Here is a 19627-nt window from a genome sequence, read left to right on the forward strand (position 1 = left end):
ATACGGAACAAGCCAGTACCTGCCTCATACCAATGCTGCCAACTGTTGGAGAGTTACCAGTCAACCCTCGCACATGTTGGTGTCTCGTGATTTGTGCATCCATTTGCAATTTCAGTGCTGAATGCACTTTGGCCACCTTCCAAAAAAATGACACAATTCCAGTTGACGTCACTGCAATATTTTTTCTTGGTTTTATCGTTGTCAGAATAAGTGAAATGAGAGAAGATTTCCCTGTACCTTTGGGCACATTAAGGAAATACTGTCTGCCTATTTGGCTTATAAGTGTATGTATAGTTCTATTAATCACTATCTGTTGTACTGGAACCAATCTTGGAAGATTCATTTGAACAACTGTATATAATTCATTGACATCAAAGTGTGTTTCTCATTGCAAGGCATGATTGAAGGTGCTTGTTGTTCGATTCATTTATTCAAGGTGAGTGTTAGACAAAAACAGAGTAAGTAATTTACCATAAAAAAAGGGGCTTCCCCAAGGATCCATTCTAGCACCCTTCAACCTGTATACTAGTGACATGCCAAACACTACTAGCAAAATGTTTTGCTATGCTGATGACCTTGCCATAGCCATAAAAACTAGCACACTCAAGGAAGGAGAAAATATATTGTCTGCAGACTTAGAAAATCTCAACACATATTACAAAGCATGGATACTCTGACCAAATGCAGTCTGCATATTCCTCTTAAACAACAGAATCACAGCACAACAGCTCATAGTGAATTTCTGCCACCAGAGGATTAGACACAATTTCCAGGCTAAATACCTCAGTGTCACACTCCATTGGTCTTTAACATAAAAAAAACCCTGGAAAACACTAGCCAAAAGCTTAAGAATCAAAGTAACATAACAGAGTAACTGGCTGGCACAACCTGGGGTGTTGAAGCTTCCACTCTATGGACTGCAGCTCTGACACTAGTATACCCAGTAGCTGAACACTGTGCCCCAGTATGGCAAGACGCTGCTCATACAAGGAAACTAGACATCCATCCGAATGAATCAGTAAGAATTATTATGGGTACACTAAAATCCACACCAATCCCTGGGATGCACACCATCAGTAACATTCCACCACCTGAACTGCAACGCCAAGAAGCAACCGATTGAGAATGGAGGAACCTGCATCATCTCGACTACCCCCAAGATTATCCAACTTGTACAGTCTTAAATGACCCTCCTCCAGACCACTTGATATCACACACTCCACTGTGACAAAATGGGAAAAAGCAACAAGAAGTTTGACCTTGAAGAAGTGTGGTGTGCAGGGGATTGAACACTGCACCAGTAAAACATCAAGGTGTTCAAGATCCATCTCCCAACCTACCAGGATTTGATCTGAAGAGAAGCGACTGGACACGGTTGGTTAGGATAAGAACTGCTCACACAAGATTGATGCTCTGATGCACAATTGGGGGACCTGGGACTCTCCAGCGTGTAATTGGATGGCCCAGAACAAATAGTTCAGCGTATTATCAGAGACTGAGAAAGTACCCAGGACTATTCAGTGATTTTATTAATGTCCCTTTTTAGTATTATTCAGTTATTAACTTTAAGAATTTGACATATTAGCTTTGTGCCTAAATCCTTAAATGTATAATTCTACACTGTTTATATTTCTCAATATTTGCTGTTGTTGCCATACAATAAACAAACTCGTGTAGGCTTGTATTATTCCCAAAGATCTTTTGGATTGGATGGGAAGCACGTTGTTGATATGATTCCAATTAATGTGCGTGTTTTCTGTGGTCAAGAAGTATTTGATGCATCAGTGAGTGAAGTGTCCAAGTGTGCATTGTTTCCAAGGAAGTTTAATCTTGGCAAGCTTCACAATAAGTGGCACATGCCTGACCTTTTACTGTTCTCAGTGCTTGGAAGGATGTCAGTCCATACACAACAATGAACAGTAATCACAAGTAAAATCATTCTGCATTGTTTTGGTGAGTAATGTATGGGCAGCCTAATGCGTTCAATCGAATGAAAACTGGGCTGTCTTGCAACTACTTTACCTGTTTGCAGTGATGAAACTTGTTTGCTGATGCTTTCCATGTTAGTATGTAGGTGTTTCAGAGTAAAGTCTTAGCAAATATATTATCCCTGAACAAAGAGAAAACTGTGGTTAATGTTTTTGGCACTGGTGACAACACTCTTGTGTGTGCATTTTCCCTTGTGAAGTACACATGCTGTCCGTTTTCAGAGTGTAATGCCAAATGAAGAACATCGTTGGATGTCTTTCGTGGAAACAAAGTGATAAAATGCACCATATTGCTTCACGTTCAGCTGATGATCAATTTTCTTGGTGGAGGCTATTGTGTTTCCCATGCCAAAATACTGGATCAATTTCATCAAAATGCAGTGCTCGGCATTGATATGTGCTTTGTATGTTTTTGTGAGTAACGGTGAATAAGGACAGTCCAATGATTCAGCATCATTGTTTTGTACTTTAAAAGTGATGGATTTGTTGCCGTCTCCAGTTGATTATCGATGATAGTATCCATCATTGCCAGTGATAATCTCAGTAAGTAAGTCTCTTTGGTATTGTTTCATGCATCCCATCAGAAATGCATAGTGAATTGTCCCTGATCATGTGCAGCATGAATCGTGTTATCTGTGATGACTTCAAATAAGGCTGGATCACTGTCAGCATCTGGTTTTTCTACTGAGATGATTTGATCAATTTGAAATGGTATGACTGTTTTTGATCAACCAAATAAAAATGTGTGCATGTGGCAGTACTCTCTTTTGCCATTCATAGGAGTGCATCCGACATCGTGCCTTTCCAAAAACATGGAGCTTGACAACAAAGCCCATTAACACTCCAGCAGGTGTGCTTATGTAGAAAGTACACCAAACACAAATCAAATTGTTTTGCACCATTCCATAGTTGTTTCACAATTGCGAGCCCATACATGCTCCTTCAGTATTGCTTCAACTAACATAGTGATAAATTATGTTATGATATTTCAAATGAGCAGCAGTAATATATATTGAGAATTTCTCGGGTATTCAGTCAGGTAGCATTGTCCAAAAGGTGTGATATTTCGGTAAGCTGACTTCTTGCCATCTTCAGGCATTCTTAGAGTCGACTTGCCGAAATATCACACCTTTTGGATGACACTACACAGCTGAATACCTGAGAAATTTTCAAGATTTCTGTACGCCGGGAAAACCTCAGATCACACAGCATTAATATAAAATAAACAGCGAGATAGTTCAGAAGAAATTATGATCAAGAAAATGACCCACATTATGAGGTAGCAGCACAATCCCACAATGAAGCGTTCGTCTATGAGGTAATGAATAATCATATAAGCTGTTAGCTGGGATCTGATGCAGCTGCACTGTTTAATGCTTTGAGTGGGTCATTGCTGTGGGCAACGCCCGTCCGTCCATGATATAATAAAAGTTTATTTCATTGTTTTTTAATTAAGCTAAAATTAAAGTATGATTTTGCTCTTAGCTGTTTATTTTGGTAACATAAAGACAGCTATTCTTTCACGTGTGTGCAAAGTACGCCATGTGTCTACTCATGTTATGAAAATTCGTGCGCCCACTCGAGATCTAAAGATTTAAATTTTTGTGTGAACGTGCACGGAAATGTCATGACAGTCGAGTTATGATTGTCCAGTTAACAAAAGTTATTTTATTTCATCCCAAGTAGGACTGTATCTGAATGTAATTAAAAAAAAATGGCTGCTCATATGCATAAACATTTGTCACTGCATCTTGTGCACATTCATGAAAGTGCCATGGTGTCAATGTTAATGTGACTGGTAGTATGATATTTTTCCGAAATAATTGGGATTCACTTTGCGATTGTTAACAGCTGCATCACTTAAATGTACATACTCTTCAGAATGCAAATTCCTGTGATTTAATTGAATGTAAAGACTGAGTTTGGTTTTGATTTTTGCATACATATCGACAATGTATCGATGGCACAGATGTCGACATTTTAAGATATGATTTTCAGTGTTTTCATGAATCATCAATCAGCATAAAGTAATTCATGGCACTGACATTTTTATTCGTTTTCTCATGTTTGTGGATTCTCAGTTATACATTTAAATGTTACCCATATTCTCCTTGCCAAAATAAAACTGGATAGCAATCTGTTGTATGTGCAAGGAGTTTCTGAGACTTCCTGAACATCACCATTTCTGCAATGAAGAAATGTATCACATGAGTTAAAATCTTCACCAACTATAACGATTGCCACTTCATAAATTGTTGGTACATTGTAGACCTACTGTCTTGTTAGGCGGGCAGCTGTTTTGTCTGCTCTAACTACAACTTTATAGTCACCAGTTGACAATTGTTCAAGGGTATTTATGAACAATTGAATTAATTGATTGTGTTGATTGAAATAAGTTTGTAATGTCGTGGCAGTTCCTCATGTAGTGCCCATATTGAATCGACAGTGTCAACTGTTCGTCAGTGTTTCCCATGTAATAAATTTGAAGAAATTTGTAATCTGTGTTTGAGAGTGGCAGGTGTCATCATGCAGAAGATAAATTTTCCCTTGCACTTTGAATATAGTCATGTAATTCTCAAGCACAGTATTTGTTGCATCAAACGTGAATTGTACTTGTGTATGGTTGCCAAAAAATGAGAATATTATGAAAAGAATAGATTGCTACTCACCGAACAGAGGAGACGTTGTGTCACAAACACACACCAAAAAGACTGCTATATTAAATGAAACAACAAGTTTACTGTTACCAGTCACTGTTTATTTATCTCCACCCATGACACGTTTCAAAGGTTTAAACCTCCATCATCAGGTGGATTTACATCTGTTAGTATGATTTTGCGTGTGTGCTGTGTTATGATATTTTGGAGGAACTTGTGGCACTGTCTCCAGTGCTTGTAACACATCACATGTAAATCCACCTGATGATGGAGGTTTAAACCTTTGAAACATTTTGTGGAGATAAATAAACAGTGACTGTTAATAGTAAATTTGTTGTTTCATTTAATGTCGGTAACAGTCATGGTAAAGCCTAACCTAAAATATTCGCATTTAAAGATTGCTATACATTTGATCTTTCGGCCTAAAGGCCTTCTTTGTAAAGTGGAGAACATAAGCACCTATTCACAGATCACACACACATGACCATTGTCTCTAAAGCTCAAATGTATAGCAATCTTTTTGTTCTGCCTATCTGCAACTTAACATCTCCTGTATATGGTGAGTTACAACCTATCCTTTTCATAATATTGATGTTAGTCCATCCTGAATTTTCCTTTGTTTGCTTTTACTGGGAAATGTTGTGATTGGCGTGTATCACCAGATAGCAGTCTTGATAATGGTTTGGCTGGTGAATGTAATTCTGCCAGTTTCATTTTTCCATCCATCCAGCATGTTCTTGGTGTTTCATTCTTAAATTTAGGGGTGCATAGATAATTTATCCATTTTTCTTGTAACCACATTAGGATGAAAACTACAAACATAATTAGCATTGCACTGTAATTCCTCCATGATCGAGCAGTGTGGTGGTGGAGATGGAGGGATGTGGGGGGGGGGGGGGGGGAGTGCCAGTTGCCTCATTCTATCTTCCTCAGCACCTTTAAAAATTTTTCCAGAAATGTCAACGTTGCCCCCATTTGCTTTTCTTTATGGTTCTCTGTAAGCATTTTGGGCACCCATCGTGCACAAAATTTGTGGTAGCCTAGCTTTTGAGTGACAATTTAAAACAACAGAGTCCGTGAAACTTGTGGAAAAGAAAGCGAAAGCTCCGTTATTGTGAAGCGATGGTTTTCAGGAATCGTTTCATCAGCTTTAGCGATAACATCATCAGTCGCAATGCTCAGGCGTCCACTCTTCTCTTCATCATGAATGTTGGTTCAACCATTTTTAAACCGAATGCACCATTTCTGGATGGAACATTCATTGATCACGTTGTTTCTGTACACTTCGCACAGTTCATGATAAATTTCTGTAGGTTTTAGGTTTTTTGCCAACAAAAACCATATCACAGACCGCACCTCACAACTGGCGCGATTTTCAGTTGCACAGCCTTAGAAGAGCAGTTGAAAACAAACACCGAGGAAAGCTGACGTCCAAAATTTTGTTTTTGCACGACAATGCCCGACCTCACACGGCAAACTGCTCTAAAGAAATTCTTAATTCATTCAAATGGGAAATTTTGCCTCATCTGCCACCAATCTTGCACCAAGCAACTTCCACTTGTTTCCCAAGATGAAGAACTGGCTTGGAATACAGCGCTTTGATGATGACGCAAAACTCCAGGCGGGCGTGACTTACTGGCTGAAGTCTCAGCGGCAGTATTTTACGACGAAGGTATTTCAAACCTTGTCCACTGCTACGATAAGTGCCTCAATGTGTTTGGTGACTGTGTGGAAAAGTAGTATGTCAGTTGCTCTTTCAGATGTATATAATAAAATGCATTTCTTGTACTTAGTTTTTTTTTAATGCCAAAACGTTCACTTCTTTCTGAGTAGCCCTTGTATGTTTCTTCCAAACCAGCATTTTTCCAAATGCCAAAGTAAAAATTTATATATAATACAAATCATTGCCAATTATATGATGAAACGTATTATGTAACTTTACTTGTATTTCCTTGGAGCATGAATCATATGAATTCATATATGTGTAAAGCAGTAAATACCGAACTTATATGTTTGCAACCATAAGTGATCTAATGCAGTTAAGGAATAATTCCCCATTGCAGTTATTTATGATATTAAGTTTATTTTTATACTTTTGCATTGCACTACAGAAGTCTTTCTCATTTTTACTTTAACAGTGACAATGTGCCGAAAAGTAATGCCTCTGAATCTTTTATGCAAAAACTCTTAAAACTTATAAATAAAGCAAATGTTATCAACATTATACATATTTGTCCTTCATTTGTACATATTTATTTCTCAGCATGGTATATGGCAACAAACACATTTCTCCCAGTGTTAATAAAGTGAAATCCTATAAGGTGTTCTTTAAGTTTTGGAAGCAGATGAAAATGGGATCGGACCAAGTCAGTACTCGTGTGTGGTCTGGCATTGTCATGCTGAAGGAGAGAATGCTCCATGTGTGGACAAACTCTTTGGATTTAAAACTCAGTTGCAGCTTCTGTTTTCTTTGAAAAGCTATAATAGTTTTCACATTTATTGTTCTGCCTATAACTGAATCGGAGCGTGGAATGTCAGATCCCTTAATCGGGCAGGTAGGTTAGAAAATTTAAAAAGGGAAATGGATAGGTTAAAGTTAGATATAGTGGGAATTAGTGAAGTTCGGTGGCAGGAGGAACAAGACTTTTGGTCAGGTGATTACAGGGTTATAAATACAAAATCAAATAGGGGTAATGCAGGAGTAGGTTTAATAATGAATAAAAAAATAGGAGTGCGGGTTAGCTACTACAAACAGCATAGTGAACGCATTATTGTGGCCAAGATAGACACAAAGCCCATGCCTACTACAGTAGTACAAGTTTATATGCCAACTAGCTCTGCAGATGATGAAGAAATTGATGAAATGTATGACGAGATAAAAGAAATTATTCAGGTAGTGAAGGGAGACGAAAATTTAATAGTCATGGGTGACTGGAATTCGTCAGTAGGAAAAGGGAGAGAAGGAAACATAGTAGGTGAATATGGATTGGGGGGAAGAAATGAAAGAGGAAGCCGCCTTGTAGAATTTTGCACAGAGCATAACTTAATCATAGCTAACACTTGGTTCAAGAATCATAAAAGAAGGTTTGTATACCTGGAAGAATCCTGGAGATACTAATAGGTATCAGATAGATTATATAATGGTAAGACAGAGATTTAGGAACCAGGTTTTAAATTGTAAGACATTTCCAGGGGCAGATGTGGATTCTGACCACAATCTATTGGTTATGAACTGCAGATTGAAACTGAAGAAACTGCAAAAAGGTGGGAGTTTAAGGAGATGGGACCTGGATAAACTGAAAGAACCAGAGGTTGTAGAGAGTTTCAGGGAGAGCATAAGGGAACAATTGACAGGAATGGGGGAAAGAAATACAGTAGAAGAAGAATGGGTAGCTCTGAGGGATGAAGTAGTGAAGGCAGCAGAGGATCAAGTAGGTAAAAAGACGAAGGCTAATAGAAATCCTTGGGTAACAGAAGAAATATTGAATTTAATTGATGAAAGGAGAAAATATAAATATGCAGTAAATGAAACAGGCCAAAGGGGAATACAAACGTCTCAAAAATGAGATCGACAGAAAGTACAAAATGGCTAAGCAGGGATGGCTAGAGGACAAATGTAAGGATGTAGAGGCTTGTCTCACTAGGGGTAAGATAGATACTGCCTACAGGAAAATTAAAGAGGCCTTTGGAGAGAAGAGAACAACTTGTATGAATATCAAGAGCTCAGATGGCAACTCAGTTCTAAGCAAAGAAGGGAAGGCAGAAAGGTGGAAGGAGTATATAGAGGGTTTATACAAGGGCGATGTACTTGAGGACAGTATTATGGAAATGGAAGAGGATGTAGATGAAGATGCAATGGGAGATAAGATACTGCGTGAAGAGTTTGACAGAGCACTGAAAGACCTGAGTCGAAACAAGGCCCCGGGAGTAGACAACATTCCATTAGAACTACTGATGGCCTTGGGAGAGCCAGTCATGACAAAACTCTACCATCTGGTGAGCAAGATGTATGAGACAGGCGAAATACCCTCAGACTTCAAGAAGAATATAATAATTCCAATCCCAAAGAAAGCAGGTGTTGACAGATGTGAAAATTACTGAACTATCAGTTTAATAAGTCACAGCTGCAAAATACTAACGCGAATTCTTTACAGACGAATGGAAAAACTGGTAGAAGCGGACCTCGGGGAAGATCAGTTTGGATTCCGTAGAAATGTTGGAACACATGAGGCAATACTAACCTTACGACTTATCTTAGAAGAAAGATTAAGAAAAGGCAAACCTACGTTTCTAGCATTTGTAGACTTAGAGAAAGCTTTTGACAACGTTAACTGGAATACTCTCTTTCAAATTCTGAAGGTGGCAGGGGTAAAATACAGGGAGCGAAAGGCTATTTACAATTTGTACAGAAACCAGATGGCAGTTATAAGAGTCGAGGGGCATGAAAGGGAAGCAGTGGTTGGGAAAGGAGTGAGACAGGGTTGTAGCCTCTCCCCGATGTTATTCAATCTGTATATTGAGCAAGCAGTGGGGGAAACAAAAGAAAAATTCGGAGTAGGTATTAAAATTCATGGAGAAGAAGTAAAAACTTTGAGGTTCGCCGATGACATTGTAATTCTGTCAGAGACAGCAAAGGACTTGGAAAGGTTAGGTTAGGTTAGGTTAGGTTAGGTTAGGTTAGCAGTTGAACGGAATGGACAGTGTCTTGAAAGGAGGATATAGGATGAACATCAACAAAAGCAAAACAAGGATAATGGAATGTAGTCAAATTAAATCGGGTGATGCTGAGGGGATTAGATTAGGAAATGAGACACTTAAAGTAGTAAAGGAGTTTTGCTATTTAGGGAGTAAAATAACTGATGATGGTCGAAGTAGAGAGGATATAAAATGTAGACTGGCAATGGCAAGGAAATCGTTTCTGAAGAAGAGAAATTTGTTAACATCGAGTATAGATTTAAGTGTCAGGAAGTCGTTTCTGAAAGTATTTGTATGGAGTGTAGCCATGTATGGAAGTGAAACATGGATGATAACCAGTTTGGACAAGAAGAGAATAGAAGCTTTCGAAATGTGGTGCTACAGAAGAATGCTGAAGATGAGGTGGGTAGATCACGTAACTAATGAGGAGGTATTGAATAGGATTGGGGAGAAGAGAAGTTTGTGGCACAACTTGACTAGAAGAAGGGATCGGTTGGTAGGACATGTTTTGAGGCATCAAGGGATCACAAATTTAGCATTGGAGGGCAGCGTGGAGGGTAAAAGTCGCAGAGGGAGACCAAGAGATGAATACACTAAGCAGATTCAGAAGGATGTAAGTTGCAGTAGGTACTGGGAGATGAAGAAGCTTGCACAGGATAGAGTAGCATGGAGAGCTGCATCAAACCAGTCTCAGGACTGAAGACCACAACATCAACAACATAACTGAATGCAAGTGAGTAATTCTGATATAACTTTAGCATGAAAACACTCAAGAAATTGGCATCCTCTCATATTTGAATTCTACCCAGCATATGAATCTGGAAGATAGCCCTTCCAGGAAGTCTCTATATTCCTTACAAGATGATGTTCTAATGGGTGTCAGGGCATGTGATGCCCTAGGGAACTCTGTAGCGGATACAAATTTTGATCAATTTTATTGTATCCTTAATGAAAGTACACTTATTTGGGTATTTGTATGTGCTGAGTTTTGAAAATGACTGAAATTGTCAAATTGGTTCATATTTTGGTTGTTATTAATCACAGGAGTTATTTACCCTGCCATATAGATAAGTTTTAATGAGTACATACACCACTGTCATACATTATTGGCCTGTCTGTCACATCCTCCCCAACATGCAGTATCCCTCACAACTGAACAAGAGAAATTGGCAAGCACAGATGGGTTTCAGTTCCCCTGCTGACATTCACTGTATTTTTCATTTACTTCACCAAAATTCATTGGGCTAAAGTTAGAATTAGAACAGAGAAAATGCATTTTAGTGACATTTTACATCCCATTATGATAAAATTATCATCATATTTTGCACCTATCCTCCTGCATTTAGAGCACTGTTACTGCCAAGCGAATTTTCTGGCACTAACTTGAATGAAGCTCATAGTTATTTTTCTTTTCACTCCAAAATTGTCTCAAAATGTCTGTCTTTCATTGGATTTTGTGTAAAAGCAGCCAAATCGTCTACCATCTGTGGTATAGCTTGTGTGAAGAACCACATCAGATGTGACTGCCGCATTGTCCGAAATCCTGCACATCAACATTGGTGACATCAGCAGTTATTTCAATAACAATACTATTTGGGTCATCCTGTCTGAACATAAGCAAATTGAAACTACGCAAATCTTTTGTTCCAACTATCCACTCATCCCTTTTCCACTTCCTTTACCAACTTCCTGTGGCCATCTTTCTATTTCCATGCTATCTTTCCACTCTCTTACCTTGTACCAAATTGAATGTTTCTCCATGTAAACTCATCATTCAGACTAAGCTCCTGGTGCTGTGGTGTTGGATGAAGGGATGAAGGAGTTCTGTCAGCAACTGGAGCAAGTACTTAGTAAAATCAAACATGGGACAGGCAGTAATTCAAGGAGACTTTGGTGCTGAAATTGAAAATACTGTCCAAGAAATGCACTTACAATCTGTGTTTGCACCTTACAGTCTAGGCCAGGTCTGACCAGAAAGTGCTCCACAAGCAAGAGTGTTCCACCCACTGGCAAGTGGAGCTGATGGGTGAGGAGGAAGAGGAAAATGAAGGCTGCAGCTGGACACTGCTAGAACAAATCAGTCAACTTGTCAGACACTAGGTGGTTTGCTGACAGTACTGTTTGCATTAAATCAGATTTATGTTCTGCATTTGAAATACTATGGCTTCTACATACTTGTCCAAAAAAAGAAAAGTGGAGAAACGAAATTGTCAAATTCCAAGTGGGAATAGTCTCACTTTTCGTATACCGTTGCACTATTATGAGCTGGAAAAACACTTACTGCAATGTCACTATAACACCAGCCATGAATACAACATTATGCACTTGTATCCCGCTGAAAGACAGGGAAAGCTGGCTGAACTGAAGGCAGTCATTAGGAAAAAAGCGAGTTAGCAATTAATATAGTGATGACAACATGTTTTATGCTTGGCATCACCAATTATGTGAATTCCTTGTCTTAATACAAAAGGAGAATCATTTGATAACAGATATGGTGGACAAGCTCGATGCTATTAAAGAAAAGTGAAATAATCTTATGGAAAAATCAGCTTAAAGTTAATGACACGGAACATTTCTTGTAACTTAAGGCAGTCATTTCTGAACAAGACATGACTGACGAAGTTTCACTAATTGAAACATTTGATTATGAGTTCTCAAAGAGATTTCAAGAAATTGCATGACTGAAGACAGATTTTGATTTATTTGCCAGACTGCTCTCATTTTTGGCTGCTAATGTATGTCATTACTTCCAACTTTAGCTGATAGACAACTTCGACTGCATAGACAAGTCACTACAGTTATTTCTGTGTCTGGGTCAACGAATGGGTGAACAACTTTTTTTAATGATATTAAGGAAGTCTTACCAACATTATGGTTTAACAGCTTTTAGCCTACATAACTTCATGTGTTTGTATCACGAACCATAGTTGTACATATATTATGAGTACATATTCTAAAAGCGAAATGTATAAAACATCACAACTGTTTGTTAAATGCCTGCATGTAAAGTTTATTTTAGTTCTATTCTTCTTATTAGCACTATCCAAGGTAAAAAGTAAAAAGATGAAAATACATACTCACGATAAAATCCTGCTTATAAAAGTATGCTGCTATATTTGCCTGTGTTAGAAGTAGTTGTATCGTGTTGCAAACACACCTTCCGTAGTTTCAAGCATGTGCAGCCTTCAGCATACAGCCATCTGAGTCCCACACCTGCACAGAATAGCACAGTGGTAGGGGAAGTTGGAGCACTGAACAGACACAGCTGCATTCAAGAAGTACAAGTGTGTTCTGGGAGCTCAAATCTTGGCTAGGAGAGAAGTGCAGTACATCCTGATCAGTCATCAAGGGTCATTGTCATCTTCCAGAGAGCGAACCAGGATGCTCTGAACAGTGTGGGGCACACACTCACACTATGGCTTCTCTTGCAGACTGCCAACTGCTGGAGTAGCAGCCTTAGTAATTAGCTGAGCCAAGCTGACAACATGAGTCAAGGGAATTTCATCTTGTCACTGGTACGAGGCTGTCGAGAAGACACTGACCTGTAAATCTGAAACAGTAAATGTTAACACACTAATCATGTGTTATTAGCACTGAAAGAAACTCTACAGGTTCGCATCACTGTCCTGTCAATGTAGATGTGTCACTGCTTGCTTGGCACCCCTACAATGACATTAACAGCAGTATCTTCACTCAACCATATGAGGAACTTATGTTGGAAGCCACAATCTTACACAGTGAAATAGAGAACGCAATCTGACAGCTGAAGAATTATAAATCCTGTAGTCTATACGGCATATCTGGGAAAATTGTTTAAAAAAACGGAGCAGGAAGGTGTTGATGTGCTGCATTCATTGTATATGAGAGTCGAGTGACATCAAAGGGAAGCAGTGGTTGGGAAGGGAGTGAGACAGGGTTGTAGCCTCTCCCCGATGTTGTTCAATCTGTATATTGAGCAAGCAGTGAAGGAATCAAAAGAAAAATTCGGAGTAGGTATTAAAATCCATGGAGAAGAAATAAAAACTTTGAGGTTCGTTGATGACATTGTAATTCTGTCAGAGAGAGCAAAGGACTGGGAAGAGCAGCTGAACGGAATGGACAGTGTCTTGAAAGGAGGGTTTAAGATGAACATCAACAAAAGCAATACGAGGATAATGGAATGTAGTCGAATTAAGTCGGGTGATGCTGAGGGAATTAGATTAGGAAATGAGACACTTAAAGTAGTAAAGGAATTTTGCTGTTTGGGGAGCAAAATAACTGATGATGGTCGAAGTAGAGAGGATATAAAATGTAGACTGGCAATGGCAAGGAAAGCGTTTCTGAAGAAGAGAAATTTGTTAACATCGAGTATAGATTTAAGTGTCAGGAAGTCATTTCTGAAAGTATTTGTATGGAGTGTAGCCATGTATGGAAGTGAAACATGGATGATAATTAGTTTGGACAAGAAGAGAATCGAAGCTTTCGAAATGTGGTGCTACAGAAGAATGCTGAACATTAGATGGGTAGATCACATGACTAATGAGGAAGTACTGAATAGGATTGGGGAGAAGAGAAATTTGTGGCACAACTTGACTAGAAGAAGGGATCGGTTGGTAGGACATGTTTTGAGGCATCAAGGGATCACCAATTTGGTATTGGAGGGCAGCGTGGAGGGTAAAAATCGTAGAGGGAGACCAAGAGATGACTACACTAAACAGATACAGAAGGATGTAGGTTGCAGTAGGTACTGGGAGATGAAGAAGCTTGCACAGGATAGAGTAGCATAGAGAGCTGCATCAAACCAGTCTCAGGACTGAAGACCACAACAACAACAAGAATATGGAAAACTAGGAAGTGGCTAGAATACTGGTTGAAGCCTCTCTTCATATCCCTACAAAAGAAAGGGTCAATAATGAACTGCTCCAACTACCGAACTATTTCTCTTATATCCCGTGCAAGCAAAGTTATGATTTACTTCTTGAACTGGGGTCTGAATCAGTACATTCTGCTTCACATCTCCGCTGAATAACTATGTTTTGTTGAAGGAAAAGAAACTTGTGAACAGATCCTCAACATATGACAAATTATTGACCCGTTTCAGAACACTTACAGTTCCATCATTTGATGTGTTGCATGGCAACGGAAGGGGATTCTCAAGTCTGAAAGGTCAGATAAGGAACTGCATAGCTAAAATTTCCAAAATGAAGTATTATAAATTAAAATAGAGAATAGGGTGATATTTACAAATAAAATCACTTAACCATCTGAGATCATCCTCATCCCATTGTTGTCACAGAACCCAGTAGGATAAAAATGGACATCATGCCGGGACACCAAAAGTAACCAGTACCCCAAAAATGTAAAATGCAATAAAAAGGGGAACTCACATATTGTGTGGAATTACTTACAGGAATTCCATAAAAAACATACTTCTGTGCTGCGCAGCTGCGAACACATACAAGAAAAGCATACCACCTTAGTGGCCTCCTCCAGGTACTTCTTTAAAAACTCATACTTGAAATGAGACTTAAAAATATGTACTAAAATGCAAGCTATTGGGGAACTTATGACCAGACTTTGTTGTTGCCTGTACACTTTGTCACCAAATTTAAAATAATTAAAACCCAGGACCAAAGTTAAAACATTAACAACCTTCTTGGTCTCAACCAATGGCCTGCAACTAAATTTGCTGAGATTTATTCTTAAGAAGTGTAATTAAATCTTCCCTGTTTTCTTTTTTCTTTGATCATTCTAGACTCCCTGAGATAAAAATGTTCTTTAAGCAAGGCTGCAACCATGTGTAATGGGTACCTGAGGCCAGTGATTGATAAATTGAACTAAAAAGTACTAGTGAAGTGTGAGGATTGTGGAAAGAATGACTCTGAATCCAGTCGAGAAAAAGAACATGTTTTATAAGAATGGATATGCATCAGAGAGGGCTGGAAAGAAACTGATGTCAGCCATAACAGCTCCAGCATTTTTCATACTAAAAAAATTGATCAGTAGGTTAAGGAACAGTGAATCTTCAAAAAGGATCCTTTCTGCTATCCTGGAGTGTATCATATTGAGTGATGGTTGTGTAAGAGTAAATACATTGGCAAGACAGGCAGGAACTTTTATATGAGATTTAAAGAACATAAAGACCTAGACAATTATAGATCAGATTTGACAATGCATTTGATTGACAACCAGCATCAGCTGTAGCAGGTTAGCGATAACTTAAGTGTCTATACATTGCAGAGAAAGGATACTCAATATCCTGCAAGAAACTGAAGTATCAAGAAGTCTTCATTTCCATCTTCTTGATACAATTAATGAACACACTGGCCTGTAGCATAAAAATATATTAGTTTTATTCAAGCACGTTAAAGTGTGCATATAATGACACGTTTTTACTGTTTTATGTACAGGTTCTCGTCCCTCTTAATGTTGTGATGGTTCTGTCTTCTTTCAACTGTTACTTCCAATATCAGTTCACCAATTACGTTTGTGCTTCATACTGTGCCTGCACTATGGGTTATGTGTGGCCTTAGTATTCGTGACTGGTTTTACTATTACATAGTTTCCTGTCCCACCCCCCTCCCCTCCCCCACTGCATTGTGAATTTACACATATAGTAAAATTGTCCCCCCCGCATGAACCACGGACCTTGCCGTTGGTGGGGAGACTTGTATGCCTCAGCGATACAGATAGCCGTACCTTAGGTGCAACCACAACGGCGGCGTATCTGTTGAGAGGCCAGACAAGCGTGTTGTCCCTGAAGAGGGTAAAATATTCCGGAGGTAAAATAGTCCCCATTCGGATCTCCAGGTGGGGACTACTCAGGAGGACGTCGTTATCAGGAGAAAGAAAACTGGCATTCTACGGATCGGAGCGTGGAATGTCAGATCCCTTAATCGGCCAGGAAGGTTAGAAAATTTAAAAAGGGAAATGGATAGGTTAAAGTTAGATATAGTGGGAATTAGTGAAGTTTGGTGGCAGGAGGAACAAGACTTTTGGTCAGGTGAATACAGGGTTATAAATACAAAATCAAATATGGGTATTGCAGGAGTAGGTTTAATAATGAATAGGAAAATAGGAATGCGGGTGAGCTACTACAAACAGCATAGTGAATGTATTATTGTGGCCGAGAGAGACACGAAGCCCATGCCTACTACAGTAGTACAAGTTTATATGCCAACTAGCTCTGCAGATGATGAAGAGATTGATGAAATATATGATGAGATAAAAGAAATTATTCAGATAGTGAAAGGAGACGAAAATTTAATAGTCATGGGTGACAGGAACTCGAAGGTAGGAAAATGAAGAGAAGGAAACGTAATAGGTGAATATGGAATGGGAGCAAGGAATGAAAGAGGTAGCTGTCTGGTAGAATTTTGTCCAGAGCATAACTTAATCATAGGTAACACTTGGTTCAAGAATCATAAAAGGAGGTTGTATACATGGAAGAAGCCTGGAGATACTGGAAGGTCTCAGATAGATTATATAATGCAAGACAGAGATTCAGGAACCAGGCTTTAAATTGTAAGACATTTCCAGGAGCAGATGTGGAATCTGACCACAATCTATTGACTATGAACTATAGACTAAAACTGAAGAAACTGCAAAAAATGTGGGCATTTGAGAAGATGGGACCTGGATAAACTGAAAAAACCGGAGGTTGTAGAGAGCTTCAGGGAGAGCATTAGGGAACGATTGACAAGAATGGGGTAAAGAAATACAGTAGAAGAAGAATGGGTAGCTTTGAGGAATGAAATAGTGAGGGCAGCATAGGATCAAGTAGGTAAAAAGACAAGGGCTAGTCGAAATCCTTGGGTAACGAAGAAATATTGCAGGCAAAAAGGAATACAAACGCTTAAAAAATTAGATCGACAGGAAGTGAAATACGGCTAAGCAGGGATGGCTAGAGGATAAATGTAAGGATGTAGAGGCGCATATCAATAGGGGTAAGATAGATACTGCCTACAGGAAAATTAAAAGAGACCTTTGGAGAAAAGAGAAACGCTTGCATGAATATCAAGAGCTCAGATGGAAACCCAGTTCTAAGCAAAGAAGGGAAAGCAGAAAGGTGGAAGGAGTATATATAGGGCCTATACAAGGGTAATGTTCTTCAGAACAATATTATAGAAATGGAAGAGAATGTAGATGAAGATGAAAAAGGAGATATGATACTGCGTGAAGAGTTTGACAGAGCACTGAAGGCCCGAGTCGAAACAAGGCCCCGGGAGTAGACAACATTCCATTAGAACTACTGACAGCCTTGGGAGAGCCAGGCCTAACGAAACTCTACCATCTAGTGAGCATGATGTATCAGACAGACAAAATACCCTCCGACTTCAAGAAGAATATAATAATTCCAATCCCAAAGAAAGCATGTGTTGAAAGATGTGAAAATTACCAAGCTATCAGTTTAATAAGCCACGGCTGCAAAATACTAACACGAATTCTTTACAGACGAATGGAAAAACTGGTAGAAGCCGACCTCAGGGAAGATCAGTTTGGATTCTGTAGAAATGTTGGAACACATAAGGCAATACAGACCCTACAACTTATCTTAGAAAATAGATTAAGGAAAGGCAAATCTACGTTTCTAGCATTTGTAGGTTCAGAGAAAGTTTTTGACAATGTTTACTAGAATACTCTCTTTCAAATTCTGAAGGTGGCAGGGGTAAAATACAGGGAGCGAAAGGCTATTTACAATTTGTACAGAAACCAGATGGCAGTTACAAGAGTTGAGGGGGCGTGAAAGAGGAGCAGTGGTTAGGAAGGGAGTGAGACAGGGTTGTAGCCTATCCCCGATGTTATTCAATCTGTATATTGAGCAAGCAGTAAAGGAAACAAAAGAAAAATTTGGAGTAGGTATTAAAATCCATGGAGAAGAAATAAAAACTTTGAGGTTCGCCGATGACATTGTAATTCTGTCAGCCGATGACATTGTAATTCTGTCAGAGACAGCAAAGGACCTGCAAGAGCATTTGAATGGAATTGACAGTGTCTTGAAAGGTGGATGTGAGATGAACATCAGCAAAAGCAAAACGAGGATAATGGAATGTAGTCGAATTAAATAGGGTGATGCTGTGGGTATTAGATTAGGAAATGAGAGGATATAAAATGCAAACTGGCAATGGTAAGGAAAGCGTTTCTGAAGAAGAGAAGTTTGTTAACATCGAATATAGATTTAGGTGTCAGGAAGTCGTTTCTGAAAGTATTTGCATGGAGTGTAGCCATGTATGGAAGTGAAATGTGGATGATAAATAGTTTAGACAAAAAGAGAATAGAAGCTTTCGAAATTTGGTGCTACAGAAGAATGCTGAAGATTAGATGGGTAGATCACATAACTAATGAGGAGGTATTGAATAGAATTGGAGAGAAGATAAATTTGTGGCACAACTTGACTAGAAGAAGGGATCGGTTGGTAGGGCATATTCTGAGACATCAAGGGATCACCAATTTAGTATTGGAGGGCAGCGTGGAGGGTAAAAATCGTAGAGGGAGACCAAGAGATGAATACAGTAAACAGATTCAGAAGGATGTAGGTTGCAGTAGGTACTGGGAGATGAAGAAGCTTGCACAGGATAGAGTAGCATGGAGAGCTGCATCAAACCAGTCTGGACTTAAGACCACAACAGTTTCCTGTTTGTGTACCCACTCATGCAGCATGTTTTGTTTATAGTGCTTATATAAGTAATTCCATGCAATATGTGATTCCTCTACCCCTTTTTTACATTACACATTATCAATATTCTGGCAACGTGTGGTATCCGCTCATGATGTCTTGTTTTTTCAGATTTTTCTGGGTCTCTCATCATTTTGACATGTGTCGTGTAACACAATATTTTCATTATTACAGTTTACACCAGATGATAGAACTTAAATAAGTTTTCCAAAACTGCCTGTGTATATAAGAAAAGACTGTTGATCAAGCAACTGTTGTGCTGTTTCTTCATTTTAAAAAAGACACTACTACCACAAAATATCACTGAGAATTAGACTTTAATGAATAATTTAGTCAAATTGCAAATGAAATTTTAACATTCCTGAAGTATGACAACAATATGGTCTGGAGGACTGCCATTATGACGGTGTGGCATGACTCACAGCTAATAGTTAGGAAATAAAATAAATCTTGTTTGCGGTTGGCAATTAATCCTTAACTCAAGAGATATGGTATGAATATTTTCATACTCTCTCTCCAAGGTCTGTTCTGGTGAAATTCTTCTTTATCCCTTACCCTCCTTAAATAGCCAATTCTATGATGTTTTGTTGCCAGCTGCATTATTGCCTTCTTTGTTTGTTGTTGACATGTGT

At 38.8% G+C, this 19627-nt stretch overlaps 1 protein-coding gene across 1 annotated transcript in view; it reads left to right on the plus strand.

Moving 5' to 3' along the window:
- The window catches only part of LOC126191735 (ubiquitin conjugation factor E4 A), a 116008-nt gene that overhangs the window by 60850 nt on the left and 35531 nt on the right, over positions 1 to 19627 (plus strand). The window lies entirely within an intron of this gene.

Source organism: Schistocerca nitens, chromosome 1 (genome assembly GCF_023898315.1).
Source record: "Schistocerca nitens isolate TAMUIC-IGC-003100 chromosome 1, iqSchNite1.1, whole genome shotgun sequence".
Taxonomy (NCBI): domain Eukaryota; kingdom Metazoa; phylum Arthropoda; class Insecta; order Orthoptera; family Acrididae; genus Schistocerca; species Schistocerca nitens.